The sequence below is a fragment of the Urocampus carinirostris genome, chromosome 11 (genome assembly GCF_059441175.1).
Source record: "Urocampus carinirostris isolate Australia breed hairy pipefish chromosome 11, RoL_Ucar_1.0, whole genome shotgun sequence".
Lineage (NCBI taxonomy): Eukaryota > Metazoa > Chordata > Actinopteri > Syngnathiformes > Syngnathidae > Urocampus > Urocampus carinirostris.
Genome location: NC_142359.1, coordinates 30,023,017 through 30,030,716, shown reverse-complemented (window position 1 = coordinate 30,030,716; position 7,700 = coordinate 30,023,017).

Here is a 7,700-nt window from a genome sequence, read left to right as displayed (position 1 = left end):
GTTCACTGGTGGGGTAAGTCTCTTTGTAAAACAGCTATGTTGTCATCCTTATAATAGGATATTGACAGAAACGCGTGCAAAGCTAGTTTTATTCAAAAATCAATATTTCCTAACACATTGCTCTAAATTCTATGAATTGTGGCGGAATATAGCTTTTTGCACCAAATCTTTCAGACATATTTTCTTTCAGGTAAACTCTTATTTTCACTGATAATGTGGTATATCCTTTTGATACAAAATGAATCCAATCTGAGCTTGGGATCGTAAAGTGAAAGTGCCATATAACATGGGATAGAAATCTATGTTATTTAACTACATTTGCAAGGACTATCATGCCATTAGAATGGTGAATAGGCTGCATTTATGTAGCGCTTTACCAATCAGTGATTACCTCCAAAGCGGTTTAAAACACACTTCACATTTTACCCATTTACACACACACTCGCACACCGATAGCTGATTCAGTCATGCAAGGTGCCTACCTGCATATTTGGGGCACTAGGGGTTCAACGTCTTCCCCAAGGACGCTTCGAAACTTGGGGGAGACGTGAATCAAACCTGCGACCTCTGGTCCCAAGATGATTGCTCAACCTGTTGAGCCACTGCATTGCTTTTACCGCTTTCTTATTTTTAATATGAGTCCTGATCCTCTATTTGTTACGGCCATTTTCCTAAGCCAAGGTAACAATCTGTGTGCTTTCTTCCTATTTCTTGATAACAGAAGGCTTTGTTTTCATGGTTAGCTTGTTTTTTGTTAATACTTTCACATGGTTTGAATATAATAGATCTTTGGGCATGCCAAATATTTTGTTTTTATGTCATGTAGTGGAAAAAATGCATGAAAGATGATCTACTGTACTCTACAAATATAACAACAACAAAAAAACGGTGCGCGACAAACTTGCTCAAATTCAACACTAATGTAGTTATTAACAATTACTTTATAACCATATTTGGGTCATTTAAGTTCAAGTCATAAGTTCTTATCCTTCCAGCAAATCTGTATACATTTCAATGCAGCAATTGTTTCCTCACAAATATACATTCAACAATTTTTTTTTTTAAATGTTTTTTTTTCATTTTCATTTCCTAATCGTGAATCCAAACGGGCAGCCACAAGTACCACCCTTAAAATGAGCCCTCGTTGTTGGCACTTACCCATCCCTTAAAAGGACGGAGTGTAATGTTTAGTGCCTCTTAGTGATACAAAAAAAAAAACCTTAATTCAGTTAAAAAAAAAACAATGATATGAATAATAATCAAATATATTTAAACTATCATACCAATGTTGGTTTTTATAAACATTCATAGGTCGAGAAATTAGTTTTTGTTTTTTTAAATAGCGAAATCCAAACCTAGTATTGGCCGTCATGTTTGTCTGGCACTTTGCTGCTATTCTCTGCTCATTTGGCTGTTTTTTGCTCGCATTAGACAGTACACTGCCACTTAGTGGTCAAATATTACGTGATGCGCCTTTACAACAATTATAATTGTACTATAATTATTGACAACTTCTATAACCAATTAATTTTTTGGATTTCATTTGAGATTCTCAATCTTCAGCATTTTAGGGTCTCATAATAAAATGTATTCAGAGTTTTAATTGTCTGTCTATATTAATTTGAATTAAATTGTCTATTGTTATTGATATCAACATTGTAAAACAATATTTACAATGAGATTAACAGTGGCACTCTAGGGTAAACATGAAATACAGACTATAAGAGAAAAAAGATAAGACTGTCAGGATAAGTAGGCAAAAATATTTACAATGCAGTACTTAGCGACTGGCCTAAGATAGTGGGATGAAGAGAAGTGCAGCAGCAAAATTCCCCAAATAAGTCGCAAAGTACATGTCTTGTGCACAAAAACATTTATCAGCAACAACAACAAAAAACCTAAAGTAGGTCGCAAGATTTGTTTTTACAGTTTTGTGCCCACGTTTAGGGTGGTGATGGCCCTGGGGAAGTAGCTGTCTCTTAGCCTGTTTGTCTTAAGAGAACTGTTGTGCTTACCAGAGGGCAACAAGTAAAAGAGGTGGTGGCTGGGGTCGAAAGAGTCCTTTACGATGTTAATGGAAAGTCAAGTCATTTTTATTTGTATAGCCCTTAATCACAAAGAGTCTCAAAGGGCTTCACAGGTTATTACACGGACTATTTTTTTCACACTATTATTACACCATCCCCTGATCTGGAACCAACATGAGGGCAAGGAAAAACTTAAAAACCTCAACATGAGGAAAATGAAGAAACCTTGAGAAGGGACCACACATGTGGCATCCCCCTTTCAGGATTACCAGACAGCAAAGGATGTTGCAATCACAAATAATACAGAGATATTGTCCAAGAAAAGTATAGGTTATTTATATGCTATATAGTAGAAGTGTGTTTTAAGCTTAGATTTAAACATTTCCACTGAGGTTGCAGAACGGATCTCAGGGGGAAGAGCATTCCACAGCACGGTTGCCCGGATGGAGTACGCTCTCGAACCAGCGGAACACTTCTTGGCTCTTGGGATCACCAGAAGACCGGCTCTCTCAGAACGAAGGCTTATGACCGGAACATAGGGGGAAATCAGATCTGAAAGATATGAGGGAGCAAGTCCATGTATGATTTTGTATAATACTAAGAGAACCTTGAAATCACCTCTTAGGCTAACAGGGAGCCAATGCAGGTTAGCCAAAATCGGTGTGATGTGATCGGACTTTTTTGTCCTAGTTAAGCCGTGAATGTCCCATCGACTAGGCAAGGAGCAGTCAATGTTCTTCTGGTTTGTGTTGATTGCTCACTATTTTCCCTGTCCGCTGCCATGCTCCCAGCATACTGCACCTGCGCCTTATGCCAGAATGCTCTCCATTGTGGCTTTGTAAAAGGAAACCAGCTGCTTCTGTACAAGTTTGTTCCTCCTGAGAACGCTCGATTTAAAACCAAACATTTTCCTAAGTTTGGTAACTAAATCTCATCTCATCTCATTAGCCGTACCGCTTATCCTCATTAGGGTCGCGGGGGGCTGGAGCCCATCCCAGCCATCTTCGGGCAGTGGGCAGGGGACACCCTGAACTGGTTGCCAGCCAGTCGCAGGGCACACGGGGACAGACAACTCATTCGCTCATTCACACCTAGGGACAATTTGGACCAGCCAATTCACCTGAAATGCATGTTTTTGGAATGTGGGAGGAAACCGGAGTGCCCGGAGGAAACCCACGCAAGCACAGGGAGAACATACAAACTCCGCACAGAAAGTCTGGAGCTGGATTTGAACCCACGACAGGTTCCCATGACATGAACTGTGCCCCACAAGCGCTAACCACTGCGCCGCCGTGCTGCCCTGGTAACTAAATATTAATGTCAAAATTTAGTACATTTAAAAAACATTTCAATATTGGTCAATCCACACGTGTGTTGGAGCTCGTACGGGTGCTTGAAATCCTTAAAAATCCTTGAATTTTAATGTTGTGTTTTCAAAGATGGAAAAATGCTAGAATTCAGGGTGAAGAGCTTGTTTCACAACAAGTCTATTTGAAAATGACACAGAAACCGCTTACTGGTGGCTGTGCTTTGCCATTACATTTCTTTCATCGTGATGAACGGTAGCCGACATTAGTTTGTAGGCTATTGTCCTATGAAGTGTAATCGCCCCCTAAGGGTCAAGCCCGAGAGGGCAAGTACATGCTACTATTGAATGTGTTGTAGTACAAGGACTTTGTATCAATAATTGACCTTCCAAAAAATGAAGGTAGTGTTCCCCAGTTGTAAATTGTAACAGGGAAACTTCCTGCAACTGAAAATGTAAGCTACATATTACTGTCATTTTACACACTTATATGGGGATTTAGTTTAAAAATATTTACACATGTATTGTTCAGATTTACAATTTTTTTTGCGGTTTACTCAAAATCTAAAAATCACATGTCTTGATAAATGCAGACAAGATTAAAAAGTGCATATGTAAATCACAGATATATGTGCCGCTCCGCAAAATAAATGATTCACACCACATTTCTTCTTTTAATGGTACTGGAAACATTGAAAAAACAGCTTTGAAAGTGCTTTGAAAAGTGCTTGAATTTTGTCACGAAAAATGTGTACAAATCCGAGTGTTTGTTTGAAGTCTATGAGCAATGTTTTGCTGTAAGAATGATGAGACCTCTGCAATTTAGGTGAGGATTACCTTGAAAATGTAAAGATTATCTTACTTAGAGTCGTGACCAATGTTGTCCTACAGATATCAGGTAAACAGATTATTCTGCGCTTATAAAAGGTATTGTAAGTCGGCTGAGGCCGGAGTTAGACTGATCGCGTTAAAAGTGTAAATGGAAAACTAACAAGATGTTGCACTCTGCGGGATTCTGAGCTCTCTGCAATTAGCGGCGACGGCATAGTCGAGTTGAGGCGAGAATCCCGTTGCGTTTGTGCATCTACCGTTCAACATGAGTCAGAGGCAAATGTGCTTCGTTTAGCTCTTATATAAACGTCACGCTAATTAAAGTCATCTCAGCTTGTTAGGAATCCAACACGAAACCGTGTTGCATGTATCTAAGAGAAAATGCCGTCAACCCTTTGACCGCGTTGGTATTTTCAGAATTCTCGTTTTATAAAAGATGGCAGAGGGAAACATGAACTGAATGACTCAAGGTTGTAGGTATTAAATGCCATTGCAGAATTTTTGCTTTCTATATTCTTGACCCACAAGATACGTCATTAATCCAATCTGCAGTGGGGATCGCAAAGTGAAATTGCCTTATAGCGTGGGATAGAAACCTATGCTAATTAGACGGCTGATTTAGAATGAAAGTCTTTAAACTTGAGATCATTGGCATGCCCTTGAAATCAGTGACAAGCGGTGAAGTTCGTGTCTGTTGAGGTACAGTCAGATTTACAAATGAAAAAAAACTACATCTTATTCAACATTTGATTGGATTAACAAAAACACTTTAAACAAACTATAACAGTAAAAAAAATGAATCAAATGTATTTAGAAACCACTTTTCTGGCAATGAATTTGTCATGTCCTGCACGGTTGCCAGCTGGCCCCGCCCCTTGACACCGGCTGACCTGCATTTTCCTGATTACTCCTATGGGTACTTAAACGTGCCTTTTGGAACTGCCCTTTGCCAGATCATTGTTTACACTTGTTTGAACTCCCTACGCTCTCCATCAGTTGGACCGGAAAGAGGGCGCTGTCCGGCGATTGTCGCCACCCTTCAACTGCTGTTCCAGAAAAATCATACTAAGCATGCAGCGCCAGCAGGAGCAATTAAATCAGCTGACTGCGGTCCTGTCACGTCGGCTGTCGGCAATGGTCCCGCCCCCCGGGACTCTTTCTCCGGCTGCGTTGTCGCCTTTCCTGTCCACTCGAACGACGGCCCGGCCCGGCGTGGCAATTGCTGTGCCCCGAGTAGGGTCTCCGGAAAGACTTGTCTCGACGTCCGTCCACCCACCTTCCCACCAGTCTCGAGATTCGTCCGTCCGCCTGTCCCGATGTCTGCCTGCCATGCCTGCTTGTCGACCTGTTTGCCTGCCTGATTCACCCGTCTGCACGTCTGATTCTTCTGCTCGCCACTCCAATTCGTCTGCCTGCCTTTCCGACTCTTTGACTCACCCGTTCGACTCTCCTGCAACACCCGACCCGTCTGAGTCCGACTCGTCTGCTCGTGCCTTTCCCCGCTCCTGCGTTTTCGGGGGAGGGAGTGGGTGACCCTCTTCGGGAGCCTGCCGCCCGATCTGTCTGAGGTTACCGCCTGCTTGCCTGATTCAACCGTCCGCCTGTCTGATCCTTCTACCCACCGGTCCGACTCGTCTGCTCGCCACCCCGGTTCGTCTGCCTGCCATTCCAACTCTTCGACTTGCCCGTTCGACTCTCCTGCAACACCCGACCCGTCTGAGTCCGACTCGTCTGCTCGCTGCTCCTATTCGTCCGCCTGCCGCCCCTGCCTTTCCCCGTTCCTGCGTTTTCGGGGGAGGGAGTGGGTGACCCTCTTCGGGAGCGTCGACCCATTCTGGGGGGTGTAGTATTTGTTTCTTTTTGGGACCTCAGGAGCTGTCCCTTGAAGTGGGGGTTCTGTCATGTCCTGCACGGTTGTCGTGGTGCCCAGCTGGCCCCGCCCCTTGACACAGGCTGACCTGCATTTTCCTGATTACTCCTATGGGCCCCTAAATGCGCCTTTAGGAACTGCCCTTTGCCAGATCATTGTTTACACTTGTTTGACCCTGTTTATGCTTGTTGGATGTTGTTGCACTTCGGTGTAACATTCTGTGTGATTCCGGCAAGTTCTGTTTAATCCTGTTAAATGCTTAGTCTGTAAATCTGCCTGCGTTTGATCCTGTTTTGTTTTTGGTCCATTTGTGTGTTGGACAACTTTTATTTCTCAATTAAAGTGACAGATCGTCTATGCAAATGAATTCCAACTTCCTGATTCCCGACCCGTTTCATGACAGAATTGCCAATCAAAGGGCTGTATTAAAACATTTAGTGTACAATAACACTGCAAAATCCCTTTACCTTTTGTTGCCTTACTTTAATTTATGAAGGAAGTCTATGATCTCCTCCTTCTAAATAAAAGCTTCAATTTGACAAATTGTGAAAAAAGTCCATGCAAATGACTGGTTGGCTTGACTTCCTTTAGCTTGCTAATACTATCACTAATTCTATTGTTTGGGGCTGTCTGCCAAATCAGAATCCTTGGTCTCACGATGGAGCTCTGCCATGAGAGAGCCACAGGTTGAGAGCGTTCTCCATTCAGGCCCCGGTGCTGTGGAATTTTCTGCCTTCTGAGATTTGATCTCCGACTCCATTGAAACTGTTTAAATCTAGGCTGAAAACACACTTATGTTCTATAGCTTATAAATGACTTACTGTATATCTCATGTTGACGAGGTCTGTGTATTGTTGCCCTTTCAATATCCATTGCTGCCTGGTCATCTTGAAAGAGGGATTACCTCATGTGCGGTCCCTTCTCAAGGATTCATCATTTCCCTCATGCTGGGGTTTTGAGTTTTTCCTTGCCCCCCGTGTAGGTTTTAGATCAGAGGATGGTGTAGTAATAAGCTGTAGTCTGTAACAGTCTGTAGTAGGTACAGCCCTTTGAGACTTCTTTTGATTAAGGGCGATACAAATAAACATGACTTGTCATGAGGCAAAGAGAGTTGTTCACCTCACTCTGCATTTACAGACGTTCAGTACAGTAAAATGTTACATAATGTTAGGATTACTAATATTTATAATATTATGTTAACATTTTGAGAGAAAAAATCACATAATATTGAATTTACCTGAGAAAAATCTTTAAAATTGAATAAATAAAATCATTTATCATATTTGAAATAATTTTAGTAAACGATAACAGCTGAGGCACACCGTCAGCTGCCTCACTTGGCTTTGTGTCATTGCTTAGAATATTTCCTTGCTATAATTGCCTATTTTTAATAATAATTTATTGTCAATTGTTTACGTTTATGCAATTTAACAAGGGTAGTTCACCCAACAGCATATTTGCATTTTAATGATGCTATGACACAAACTAATAGCAGATCAAATTATATGATGTCGACCAATTGCAGACAGGCATCTTATAGAGGTAATTTATCATACATACGAAACTGCAAAGCTTAAAGTCTTAGGGTACATTAAATGATTTGTTGTCGATGTCTTATAATAGGTACAATACTGTAAAAAAGGGCCGAAGAAGCATCTTGTTCCAC